Below are 14,534 nucleotides of genomic sequence, written 5' to 3'. Positions count from 1 at the left end.
ACAAGATTGGTCAGAACCACATCCAACCTAGCCTTGGATACTTCCAGGGATGGAACATCCACAACTTCTCTGGGCAACCAGTTCCAGTGCCTCACTACCCTCTGAGTAAAGAATCCTAAATATCTGAGATATAGTGCCAGAGAAGCCATAGTTTCATGCAGGAACAGCCTAGGAATTCAAAACACCCATTTAACTTTGTGTAACCTTATTCATCAAAAAAGATATGCTCACTATTCTCACATTCTACTTTGGTGAGATGCCCGCAAATGTTCAGTGACAGTTTTGTGACAACTTGAGAAAAAAGTTACTCCTGAGATCGTAACAATTTCTGTGCTGCAAATCGTAGAGTACAGTTCCAAACACTATTTCTCAGAGCTTGACAGTATGTAAAGTTAATCTATCCACTTACATCAAAACATAAGAATTACTGATTGGATGAGGCCCTGAGCAACCTGGTCTAGTGGAAGGTATCCCTGTCCATGGCAGTGGGGTTGAAACTAGATGATTTTTAAGATTCCTTCCAATCCAAACCATTCTATGATTCTATTATAACATAACATAAACAAAACATACTATAACAAAATAACACTAATAGAATAGAATAGAATAGAATAGAATAGAATAGAATAGAATAGAATAGAATAGAATAGAATAGAATAGAATAGAATAGAATAGAATAGAATAGAATGGGATAGATACAAAACAAAAGCGCTGGAAAATATTAACTCTTTAAAAACATTTTAAGATGCAGAGGTCTGAATCCTTGATGATGGAAAAATTACAGATGATGATAAGAACCATCTTTGCTTGTTCTCTCTTTCCTTTCTCTCAATTTTTTTTCCTCAAAATTATTAACCATATCTTTAGACAGACAGCGTGATTCTGAGTGCTTCTAGTATTATTAATGAAAACTGCTGGTTTATTTCCCTAAGAAATTCTAATTGATAAAAAAATCTTTATCCCTATCGTCTTGTGGAGGCTTCTTCCCTTGAAATGTGCCTGCTCCTTTGACTCCTCAGGAATATTTCCAAGCACAACAGTGAGACAATGCATTTCTTACTTTCCGAATTAAGTATTAGTCCTATAGCCAGTATCTAAAAGATGTTATTTTAGTGTTATGTGAAATTGTGCTTTATCCATAAACTGGCAAAACAGTTTTAAAAGCAGAACGCAAAACTAGCAATATCTAATTTAAATATACGGAGAAATCCTATGAAGTGGGGATTCCCTGATATTTTTTTTTTCCGTGTAGCAATTCTTGCTTCCAATTCTTCAAGAAGTTTATTTGAAAAAGATTATTTACATTACTACAATGAATAAAAGCTTTTCAATAATAAATGTACTGAAGAGGTCGTATTTGTTACCAGAATTTTAACTGGACTGAAGAAATAGCCAAAATCCAGAACCAGACTTTGTTGAACTGATAAACACCATGTTGGCAGCTGACATCTCCTCTGTCGTTTCAGTTAGTCCATGATGTCCCTTCACCCCAGTATCTTGGAAAATCACTGTACCCTGAAAAACATGATGGGAATTGACGCATGGGAAGCAGCAAGTTTGTGATCAACAAGATTCAAAGCACTACATACACCACACCACTTTTGTCCATAAACAGGGATGCCTCGTAGATGCATTAAACTGAAATGACTCATATGCATCTGTACTGGGCTGAGGATGTCTCAGGAGAGTATTTCACTTAAGGACACCCATAACTCTGTAATCAACCACCAGAAGAGGAAGTTTTGACTCCAGTCCACAAGATACAAGACCCAAAAGAGGGTCTGGAGGACACATATAGCACCAAGGGAGAAGTCCAAGAGTGTCAGAGCTGGGCCTGAAGGCAAGAAGCAAATGGAAAATACAGTCTTTATGTGCAAATTACAGAGGAAATTTAAAATTTAACTAATTGTAGGACTTTGAGCCTGCCTGCAGTTAGTAATTGTAAGAGGCTAACATTGTTTCCAGAGCATCTAAGAACTATTTTGCTTGGTAGAAGGGGACCGGTTGTTCTTCTGAAGAGGGATGGAGGTGAAATATTGAGAACTGGATTCTCCACAGTTGCCATTTGAGTTTCCAGCATGTTAAGAAAAGTGAATTTCCCTAGTTGTACAGCTCTGGATTCACAGTACAGATAGAATTCACCTAGGACATCAGTGGAGTCATGAGTATGGCTTTTGTAGACCTGCAGTTTAATAATTAAATAAATGTTTAAATATTCATGTCTTTCCTTCAGCTGACAGACCTATCAGTAAACACACTGGTAGCAGATTTACAGCCTCTCCGAAATTTTGCTCCCCAACTGCTGCATAAGTATAATACTTTTCTTGCTAATGCTAGATTTCATTTTGAGGTCTCAAGGCACTTTGCAAGAGCACAATGATTAGTTAAGCCTCGCAACACACCTGTGCTGGGGGTACTGTGCTATTATGTCTGTTTAATGGATGTTAAAAATGAACTGTGGTGATGTTAACTCCTAATCTCAAATACAACAGACACAACTGCAGCATGCTACAGACACAGTGCCAACAGGGGCACTTCTTCCAAACATTATTATTTCTAACATTTTATAATCTCCAGCATGACACGAAACCAGAGTAATTGCTAGAATTTCACCTTGCGCCTGTTCCATTGGTGAGGATTGAAAGCTTTATGTAACAAAGCAGGTTCTTCAAGGTTCAGCTCCTAAAGTGGGGAAGGCAAAGGCTCTATTTGGTGCCCTTTGTGGCACATGGAGCCCAGCTTGCTGGAGGCCACTACCTTTAGGAGCAACGCAACAGGGGAAGGGGTGGCTATTTTGCCAGTGATATTTTCTTCTCAAGTAATCTACTTTACTCAGTTCCTAGCTTGTTTCAGCCATTTCCTGTAAATAGTCTGGCCTTAGGCAAACATCTAGATGCTGCAAACGACATACAATCACGGAATCATTTTGATTGGGAAAGACCTCTAAGATCATTGAGTCCAACCGTTAACCTAATGCTACCAGGTCCACCACTAAATCATGTCCCCAAGCAGCACATCTACATGCTTTTTAAATGTTTCCAGGGATGGTGATTTCACCACTTCCCTGGTCAGCATGTTCCAAGGCTTGACCACCTTTTCAGCGAAGAAGTTTTTCGCAATATGCAATCTAATCCTCCCTCCTGGTACAATGTGAGGCCGCTTCCTCTTGTCTTATCACTTGTTACCTGGGAGAAGATACTGACACCCACCTGACTACAACCTCCCTTCAGATAGTTGTAGAGAGCAAGAAAGTTCCCCCTCATCCTCCTTTTGAAGCAATGCTGTTCAGCTGAACAGACCTAGCATGGAAAAAGGTCAGAAACAATGATAGCAATTTTATGGCATCTACTGAAAAAAAGTAGAAGACATCTAGCAGTCCAGGATGCTGTGAAAATAATTGAATTATCCATTGCCCTGATTAAGATCAAAGAAGAAAACATAGCTAGGCTGACAAGAGAGATATGAAAACACACCAGAAGATGCCAAAAATATTGCTCAGATCTCAATGACATAGGCTAGGATTGGAAGAAAAAAGTCTGAGGGGAACAGATGGTAGAAGAGAAATGATTGACCTTGTTCATTAAAAAAACCAAACCAAACCAAACCAAACCAACAAGAATTATGGATTTCAAGGCATGCTGTAATTAGTAGCTTTCAGTCTAAAGGAATAGCTCCTTGCGGTAATAAATTCAGGAACTGCTGCTTTCAATCTGCCCTTTTCACAGTCAAGAGACACAGAGATGGCACAAGCCCAAGGCAAAACATGACATATGACCTTTTACATATTGGTGTGTATCACAGTGGAGCATTCCTGGATTTCTCTAATCATTTCCTTCCTTTTCCCTATTCCAGATACTGCCAGAATACCCTCCCTGGTATGTCAGATCCTTTGTGAGCTCCAGAAAATATGCTGCCTTAATGAGAAAGGGTCCTGAGAGGATTATGAATTGGGCTATAGAGTTTCATAGGCAATAAAGTGCCTATGATCTTTTTTCCACCAGTCATCTCCAGATTTTCCTGACACTCTGAAATTTTTCCTAAAAAATTCTTAAGAGGTATTATGAAGTTTATTAAAAATACAAGAAAGGACAAATTACAACAGAATTTTAAGGGAAACAGGAAGTTAATATACACTAAGTCTTCATCCGAAATTCATTCACCAATGCAGGCACGCTGCATCATTGCCTTTCTACCACCTGCATTATGGATGATTCTTTTCTGTGGTGCAGACTCTGAGAGAGTGTTGATTCACTCCTTTTAAATTAATCTGACTAGAGGAAAAATGACAACCAGAAGCTATAAAACAGTATTTTTCTTCTCTTCTTAAATTATTTAATTTCCGAAAGAAAAAAAACCAACCATGTAGCAATCAAACAAGATCTCAACAATCCATTAAACACCATTAGTCTTTCATCTTCCTAGCCAGTCTTGAATCATAGCATCGGAGGAAGCGAAAATAAAAACAACCAGATTCTCTCACCACCTACCAAGGAATTATTTCCCACATAGCGCCTTGTAATACTTTTTTTTTTCCAGTTTAACATTGACTACATAATGTAAAGGGATTTTCACCACTTCTTTGAGACAATTACTGAATCATTAGAAGAATATCTCCTCTAGGAATTTTTCTTGATCTCCATCCAATTCCAGTGGTTTCATTGCACTGTTTCTGATTTTGTTTCCTCATGTAATCCTCCCCAATGGCAATCATCGTTTCTTATCACAGCTCTTCATATGATAACAGTTGGTTTAAAATGTGACTACTACTACGATGCTGCCTGGTTTACTTACTTCTTCAAAAAGTGAGTGATAATGCGGTAATTTTCCAAGTTCCATAATGAAAAATTGGAGGAAAATATTGAAAGGCAAACGAACATTAGCAACATACACAAGCAAAAATTTAAAAAAAAAATTGTCATGTACTATTAGGAGTTTACATGCTGTCTTTTGAATGTGTAAGCCTTTGTCTTCATTAATCCGATATGAAATTTTTTTAAATGATTGCAAGGTCATATCTTACCAGGGTAATCAAATGCTAAAATTCTATTATATTAATGTAACATGAAATACAGAAATGTAACAGAACATAACTATGAAAAATTGTTATAATGGGTCACATAGATAAATTCTATCTTGTTTTCACATATTTTGCTGAAATATTTTTACTCCTTTTTGGCAAAGGGAATGGAAGGTAGCAAAGATACAAGAATGCAGAGGTTGTTGAATGCCTTGTATGTCCTTGAATGCCCTTGTATACCTTTGAATGCCCTTTCTTGCGGGTTTTATGAATGTCAATAGTATTTCTTGGTTGAAATCCCACCAAATTCAGTGGCAGCTGTTCTGCAGTTGTTTTATTTTCTTCAGTTCAGGACACTGAATCAGTCATATAATTACCTGCATTTTTAGTAGGAGAAGATGACTGTCAAAACAAACATGTTAGTTATTTTGTTGTTGTTGTTGTTATTGCTTTTGGTTTTTTGTTTTTAAACTTTCTGGGCTATGGTGCATCTAGTCCTACCAGAGAATGCAAACAAGGTCTCCCCAGAATTTCAGATAAATACCTCCATTCTTGAGGCAAATAATGAAAGTCACTTTTTGTGCATATATTTCAAGTCCGGAAGTTTCCTTGAAGCCTGTGGTTAATTTTAACACTTTAAGCTAGGTAAGAAAGTGGAACATTGAATAATGCAATTTGTGTATTTTGTAATACAGTTTTAAAAGACCACATAAAGCAAGGCCCATTCGTATTAATTCATTACTGTTTCACTTCTTCCAAATCCCATATCTCCTAAGTACATTAGCAAAAACATGCATGTACACTAATCTTGAAGAATTAGGGACAAAATATCACATTTCAGATTGCTTGAACTAATTGAATTTGTAAAAGTGCTATTTATTTCTTGTGTTCTCTCATCCCTTCAGTCTCTTTTTTTTTTGTCTCCTTTTTTTATGCTTAGCTTAAAACGCTGGAAGATTTTTTTGAAAATATTGTATTCAAAGTGGCAACACTAAGTTCTAATGTTTATCTTAATGAAACATTTCATACTCTGAAAAATTCTCTTTATTCCAAGATAATATCTATGGTTTACAAAATTTTTATAATGATTGCTTGGAGGTCTTGGCTTAGGAAATCTAGCCTTGACACACATTTATGGAAAATTAATTTATTTCAGTTGCCTCTTAATGTTGCCTGAAAAGAGGAACTATTTAAAATTAGCTGCCAGACACAGAAATAATCCTAGTTGAAACAGAACATATTACATAAAATATAAAGGGGCTAATCTAGCTTTTGGATGATGCAAGGATTTTAACATATCTTATTACCGCCTGGAATATATTTTAGCCAGGCTTTAGAGAGATACCATGAATTCTTCTCATGCATTCAGGATCATGGCCTAATATTCTCAAAATGTTTGCAGAAAACAAGATATATTGTGCTGTTGATTTTTGTGAGGCTCCTTGGAGAGCTTCACACTATCAATACCACAAAATTAACTGAAATAACAGCTATTCTAATTACAGACAAGTTAAAAAAGCTGAGACTTGTGTTTCAATTTTCAAAATGCCAGTGGATTCAGCTAATTGCCAAATGCTGTCACAGTGAGAGCAGCCAGGTCATGTTATCAAGACCTTTATTGTCCAGTGGCAGTGAAAATAATAGGAAGAGAACACTTAGTACCTGAAATAAAGGCAACCGGCATCAGATGCCAAGGTCAGACCCTTTCCCTCCTGAGTGCCAGCCTGGTATCAGGAACAGGAGAGTTTATTCAGATCTGGCAGCGAAGCCCCAGGCATACAGAGACTCTCTCTCTCTCTCTCTCTCTTTTTGGATTAATTTTTAACCAGTTTTTAAACTGACTCCTTCTTGGAATGAAGGATTTTGCAACTTGTTCTCATGACACATTTTTAATCTTATTCACTTTACTCTGTTCAAATCAAGGAATATGAAGGAGGAATCTCTTTCTAACAAGAGTGGGGCCCCTGAGATGTCATAGCTGGCAATGACAGGGATGCCTCCCCTTTGGAGGCACTACCAATTTCCATCCCCATGGACGATCAGGTATCCCCATCCATGATCAGGTAAAGCTGGGTGAAAGAACTGGAGCAAGCGGAGCTATCCGAAAGTAATCATAGTGTCATAGAATATCCTGAGTTGGAATTATCAAAGTGCAACTCTTGGCCCTGCACAGCCCAGCCCCAAGAATCACACCATATTCCTGAGAGTGTTGTCCAGACACTTCTTGAACTCAAACAGTCTTGATGCCACGACCATTCCCCTGGGAAGCCTGTTCCAAGAGCTCTTTCATATTAGAACCAAGTTCTATTGAGCTCATTAAAGTCAAGGATGTGGATGGGAAACCACTGAGAATAACATTTGGCCTAAAAGCAAAACCAACCAAAAAATAAAAACACCATCAAGATTTGGGGGCAACAATGTAACTTGAACACATTTTTCTTTATGCTGATGTATGTTTTCTTCTGAATGCTCAAAATTTACTTTGTGTTTCCTGAGCGTTGCCTAGCTTTTTGGTTTCCTAAGAGGAAAATGAAATTTGTCATTACTGCTATCCTTTTACTTAAATTCCATGCCCAGGAATTACAGATAGACATGCTGTGCCTTCATTTTGACACATCAGCCATCGCATACACAAATCACATGTTTAAATTTCTACAATCACATGCTCCATTATCAGCCACACAGACAGTAGAGCAAGCTCAAAATAAAACTGCTTTGTTCCAGTCATGAGCTCTATAATATCCCTTATAAATCAGGGTTGGTTGTATGGTTTCTTGCACACATCCTACGGATTTGCTATGCAAAAGCCATTGATCATACATACCACTTTCTTGCCTCTTTGTATCTGAAGAGCTATGCTGCTCTGTGGGGCTAAGGAGGGGGAAAAGAAGGAAAAATTTATGGGTTATGAATATTGACAGAGAAGATATTCTTTGTTTATTGAAGCCTTGTTTACATAAAGCTCTTTACAGGGTACACCCTAAGTCTAGAGGTCCTAAACCAGTGTCAGTGAGCTGTCTGGGTATTTTTTCCCATGTATTGCACTGCTATTCTGCTGAAAATAGGGGTCCATTAACATTTGGCCCTTGAAGTTACTGAGGCTCAAGTCTCTGCGGTAGAACGTCTGCCCAATATGCAAAATAATGGAATGAATGGATTCATTGGAAACAATGATAACAAGACCTGGCTGAGCTAACTGTGACAGCATGTGGTAATTTTCCAGCCCGCTGATCCTGTAAAGAGAGCTGCAGCACAAAGTTTAGACTGTGGGGTAGGTTGGTCTGAATGGCTTCAAATAAGTGCAGAATATCTGATGATGTCATACATGCAATCTGACAGATGGGGCAGGGGTTTTGTTTGTTTTGGTTTGCTTTGCTTTGTTTTAAACTTGAACTTAACTGTTTATTTTTCCAACATACTTACAGATTACAATTATAACATGAGAAGGCACAGTTGATTTTAAAGCGTGTCTTGGAAGCATTGTTGTGCATTAGATTTAAGAAACAACCTTATTTCCTGGTGAAAGATGGTGTTTGTGCAGTGACTGTTCTGTGAATTACAGAAGAAAGTTGTTATAGAATGATGCATTATCTCTATATTCAGCCCTGGGGCTGCATTTTGTACCTAGCTCCCCTCCCCAAATCCCAATACATAATCTGAATAGCATAAGTAAGTATTTTATTGCCTTAATTAGTCATCACATCAGAGAAACAGGCAATAAATGATGTCTAAATAGGTCACTAATTTAGGTTTAATTTCTGGGAATAAAATGGGATAAAGCAAGTTCATTTGACTATTAGGGAATTTGTGTGTGTTTGCAAGACTATGCAACTCTAGACGTGTTGCAAATGCACTTCAATGCAAACATATGCTAGCACAGTTATGTACCTCCTGAAGTATGTTTGAACGTTTACTCAAATGTGGACTGGAAAGATATGATACAACATAATAATTGTGAGTTACCCTCAATATGGCTCCTTCCCATGTTATAGCTGAAAAAAACCATTAAAGGACAATTCCAATTCTGTGTTTGTGACTGAGATGATAACACAAGTATAGAACATACTCCTGAAATTTTTAGCACCTCTAAAACTAGATTAGACTTTTTATATGCTCCAAGGGAAAGATGCATAGAAATTTTTTATGTATTCCAGTTGCACCTTCCTCTCTCCCTTCCGCTGTTATTTGTCCTTTTGGCTGTGAGCTCTCTGGAGCAAGTGTTCGAAGCACTGTAAAATAATGACAATAGGAAGAAAGTAGAGGTACACAAGTAAAAAAAGAAACACACATTGATTACAATGGGATTTTCTCTAAGCTTGACGTAGTTATCCAAAGTTTAGATAAACACAGGCAATATTTTAAAATGACAAAGCACTGCCTAAGCAAACCAGAAGGCCAAATTTTGAGGACCAGAGTTTACTACTTGATTTTAGTATCATTTTTGAAGCAGAGAAACTGTTGGGAGGCATAACTTTTATCACAGCTTGAAATTATTGTTATCAACAATGTGTATTATGTCTCAACTGAGGAGTAAATTCCTATTGTAATAAATACTGTACAAATATACAATTGCAGGCAGTTTCTGATCCAATGAATTTTTAGTGTGATAGGCAAATTCAACACGAAGACAGACCAAAAGGTCTCTCTATACTTTAATGAAATTCTTCATATCCACAGAAAGAAATAGGAATAGGATAGGAAGTACCATGATTTTTTTAGAATGGGGAAAAGAGGTTTGCCCATCTCCTCCATAACTTGAATCTCATGTTGATTTTATTGCTCAGAAATTGTGACTACATTTTAATGTAACCTACTAGAAATACAAGGAGCATGTTTGTCACCTTCAGTGACCAGAGAGGAGAACAAAATGAAATACATAAGTTGTCACTAATATCCACTCTTAGGCTGTAAACTCTGTCTTTTTATTACTCCTTGTTTTATAGAAGAAGAATTTCCAAATTCTAGGAAGTTTACCACTTTTTGTTTAATACCTCAACATAGGACATTTTCACCCAGGAGGGATCTCCGTTAGTCAGAGAACCAGTAAAATTCTGACACGGGGGAATCTGCTCTTCAGATTTTTTTAATTTCTTTTTTGTGAGTAGTGAGTACCTTGGAGGAGGGTAGCCTGTGACAAACGTCCAGAGGCCTCAATAGTTTTCATGCAGGTATTAGGATCCCTCAATTCAAGCATCCCAGAAACTCAAAGAGAGCCCTGAAACAAAAAAAGAGAGCATGATTCACTGACAAGAGTTCATCTTTTTCAGGTGAAGAACTCCTGCAGCTATTTGCAATGGAAAAGAGGTAAGAAAACAGAACTGTGGGAACTGATGATTTAGATTTACAAGTGGTTTTACTGCTCTGGGAGAATGGAAGTGACTTCAGCCTGCACAAAATTCTGATGAGGAGAAAATAGTACATCTTGACTTACCAGATGTAAAATATTTAATCATGAAAACATCCGCAGTGGGGCAGAAAATAACTCATCAAATCACAGTTAATAACTTTTATTAAAAAGAAGTTTACAGTTTTTAGCAAGTAAATACATCGAATGCTAAATTTTAAATTGGACTAATTAATTGTTTGCATCATCATTATGAACTATGCTATACAAATTTAATTTTAATGCTAATTAAATAAAATTAAAGTCATAATTAAATGCTGTAAATTATGTCTATTTTATTATGACAAAGAGTTATTGGTTTTAAACAAACTAGGAAGAATAAACACAAGTTTCAGTGAGCTTAGCATGTTATACATGCATCTTGGCTTTTAAGGAGACACATTGAATGGCTAGATATATGAAACTTTTAGCACCTGCTATTTTAAACTGGTTTAATTTAACAACTCGATCACTTTTCTCCTGAAATCAAGTATTAGTTCCTGCAGAATCTTTATTTCTGCTACATGTGTATGTGTACATTGCTATAGAGTAAGTCTGCAGCATTGTTCCATTTTTTGATATAGTACTGTATTCCTTCTACTTTATATGTACATACAGAAGCATTTACCTCTGTGTGTACAGGTTTACACCTCAGAAATGGCCTGTCCTTCATTTCTGTATTACATGACATTAATGTCATCCCTCCGGTCCATCACGTTGATGGCCATGGGCCATTCTTACTCCTCACTTTTCAGAAACTTTTAGTACTTATTTTAGTAGTTCTGTGAATTTCTCCTCTCTGCCTGCGTGTTCACCAAACCATTGATTTTAAGGACCACAGGTAAAGACCTTAGACTGTACCTTGTTCCCTTGTCAAAACTGTCACCACAGAAAGTCAGTGAGGGGTGAGATGCAGAGATGGAGATATTGAGAGAGTTTAAGACAAACCCGTCTTTCCTTCAGCAATGCCTAAGGACTTCTTGACATTTTGAGATGCCATAAATATTGATGGAAAATTGCCAGTGATGCTCTCAACTGCAGAAGAGGAATGGTTTCCCAATCCTGCTCATACTTACAGGTAGCAAATCTGTCACACTACAAACCAAAATACCAGGAGATACCTGTTCAGCTCATACCCCTGGCAGTTTGCAAACTTGAAGGAATAGACATGAGTGTTAAAAAATGTGAACAATAAAGCATTTAGAGGGATAGTATAGTAGTACATACTCAGGAAAGGATCTGATATTAAACACGCATTTCAGGCCAATGCCACTGCAGAATTTTAATCACAAAAAAAATATGTCATCGTTTTACACTATTGTCAGTATAGCAATATGAAATTTAAATGACATTATTCATTTTCGTATGTCCTAAGAAGTGTTTTTCTCTTTCTTTTCTGATAAATAGCATGGAACATGCATGACAGTAAGTTGCTGCTAATGACCATTTGACAGAAGGAATTTTTCAGGAAGAAGCATGAAGTGACATGGAAGTGGGACAGATGAAGAGGCCCCAGGAATGCTCTCTTCCTACTGTACTGGAGAAGCCCATTGTGCCCATGGCCAGGCTCTGTATTAATATTTTCCTGAGCATTATTATAGAGCTTGCATGATATTACATACACTGCAATGTACAAGTGTAGACTCAGGATACCATTTCATCCTCCTCCAATCACAATGATGTGATTCTGATTCTGCCACCCAAGGTGTCTTTGTACCAGGTTTGAAGACAACTGGTTGCGTATGGTATTTGGCTACAAAGAAAACATGAATTTGAGGTCTCTTTCTGAAAGGGCATTCACTGTATTAATTATCAGGAGACTCATGCATACATAGCAATACAGTTATGTTTTTAATGTAGAGTTATCAAAATCCAAATTGAAATGATTACTGAATTTTCAGTCTGTAAATGAGAAGAAAAAAAGATATATGGTCTTGTTTATGCACAAAAATAATTTTAAATCAATTAAACTGTTGAAAACCCCTATGTGAACACGTTTAACTTGGTTTACATCTGGTTTGTATTAATTTAACTTCATTCAGTTTTCACCAAATCAATGCAAATGTGTAACTAGCTTAATGGCTCTTGCTTTTCCAGAACAATAGTCTTTCATTCTCAACAATGGGGGGCTCTTTTAAATTCCTACAAATACCAAAGGAGGCATCAAACTGCTTTTATACCACCACTTTTATACAATCGCTTTTACTGTTTTGCAGTTCTTTCTTTTGACTATGTAAAGCATGACTTTCTGCATTAAGTAGCTAAAAGTGACAGAACATGAGGGCGGGTTCAAGGTAGAACAGGAAAAGAAGACTTTCTGGTTTTTTATGTGCTGATATAAAAGAGTACTCAAGACAAATACAGAGCGGGTCTCTCACATAAGTTTCTGGATGTTTTTCAGGTGTTAATTTCTCCATCTAATCTCCAATATTTGTTGCTTGTCAAACAATCATGTTGCCCTTTCGCAAGCATTCATTCCCTTCTTTAGTTGATGTTGGGTGTAGCTAATTTTTTTCTGCCAATTAAAGTGAGCATTTCTTGTTTCAGAATAAAGTCATGACTTGTGGTTTTGTCTAGGCTGATAACAACCACAACTGTTTTGAGATCCTTCCAGACCATGTAGGTCATTTTATTGTCTTATTTTCATTCTCCTGAACTGTTGGATTTAAGATCATGTTTATTTGCAGACAAACCCTGAAAAGTGTTGTAGGCTTGATAGAAATTTCCAAGAGCCATAAGAGCCTGCTGAAGACAACAACTGTTTTCTGGCAGTACCACTAGGTGCTCTGCACTTCACAGGATTCAGACTTAGACTTTACTGGAGATTGTTAAAAAGCAAAATAATCTTTCCTGTAAGGGTAACAAATTACTTGCAAAAAATCACTGCTCTGAATTTCCTTGCAAGTTTGTTTTCTGTAACACACTGTTCCTTAGAGAACAACAGAAACAATGCAGGAAATAGGTTTCAGGACATTTTTTATGTAATGGATTTGATATCTCTAGAAGAGGGGCTGAAGACATAGAGTTCATCCCCCAGGCCTTGGGAACATCTCAAAGTCACAAAACCAACAAAGAAGTTTTCAGCTTTACCAAATGCAGTCATTATGTGAAATCCTTTTCCATAAATCATCTTAAAGTTATTTTCGAGGCCGATTCAATATAAACCTACTTTTCCAACCAGGCATATCTGTGGTATGAAACACCGAAGGAAACTATGAAAGCTGCCTTTGTTAATTCACTTGGAAATATAAATAACTGAGATAGTAGTCAGTTGCCTTTGACATGGGAAAACTGCTGGAGAAATTAAGATGCCAAAGAATAGCCTGAAATACTCAGTAAATTACATATTGCAAGTGCTGATGGAAACCACTCATCCATTGTTTGAAATAATTGACAAAAAAATTAGCATTTTGTGGCCAATATTGGCCTTACCCATCTTGGCTATAAATTCACGCAAATTAACGTTTTCCTGAAGTGCTTATGTTGTTGAAACCAGGAAAGTTTGAAAACAAAATATTGTTTCCACCGTTAAAAATACAACTATCTTTCAATTGGAAGTAGATACTGAGTCTCGAAAATGTTGAGAAATGTGTGATAGCAGTTCTTTTAAGTGACCTGATTATCTAACCTTCTTTAAAAATTGCTTTCTCTCATACTGTTCCCTCATTTAATAACCTCTGTCTTGGAGACCTATTAGATAACATACCACAGCATACTTAAAAAGTAGAGAGGAATAAACAAAGCGAAACTTAGGCAATTGGTGATGAGTAAGATTGATTCAGAATTCCTCTACATTGATATGCAATAAATTGCATATGTTAAGTATGCTCATATATATTGTAAAACACATATAGTTGCAAATGTATTGGTTTTTAAAATACATTTTTATGCATGCACATAAGCAAGTACTTGCAGATATGAATATATTCCAGTCTTACTCAACATGGAAAGTTAGAGGTTCTGTTTTATTAACTGGCGTCTTGAGATCACAGTTGGTTACCGCCAATTCTTGTTGGAAGCAGCACATGTCAGGTGGTATAGGTGTTTGGTACTACAGTATCATGCTACCACATGCCAGGCAATTTCTAAATCCCATTTCTTGTGTCAGAGCTGCACAGGTATTGTCTCACCCAC

At 36.9% G+C, this 14,534-nt stretch overlaps 1 long non-coding RNA gene across 1 annotated transcript in view; it reads left to right on the top strand.

Moving 5' to 3' along the window:
* The window catches only part of LOC127468984 (uncharacterized), a 112,627-nt gene extending 100,800 nt beyond the window's left edge, over positions 1-11,827 (top strand). The window contains exons 2-3 of the long non-coding RNA XR_007903767.1: positions 10,285-10,321; positions 11,808-11,827. This is a non-coding gene — a long non-coding RNA (uncharacterized LOC127468984). The remainder of the gene's footprint in view (positions 1-10,284; positions 10,322-11,807) is intronic.
* The last annotated feature ends 2,707 nt before the right edge of the window (positions 11,828-14,534 follow it).

This window comes from Manacus candei, unplaced genomic scaffold (genome assembly GCF_025592945.1).
Source record: "Manacus candei isolate 608988 ecotype Guabito, Panama unplaced genomic scaffold, ASM2559294v1 h1tg000016l, whole genome shotgun sequence".
NCBI classification, from domain to species: Eukaryota; Metazoa; Chordata; class Aves; order Passeriformes; family Pipridae; genus Manacus; species Manacus candei.
Note: the sequence above shows the minus strand (reverse complement) of the source record. Positions and strands in the feature narration are given on the sequence as shown.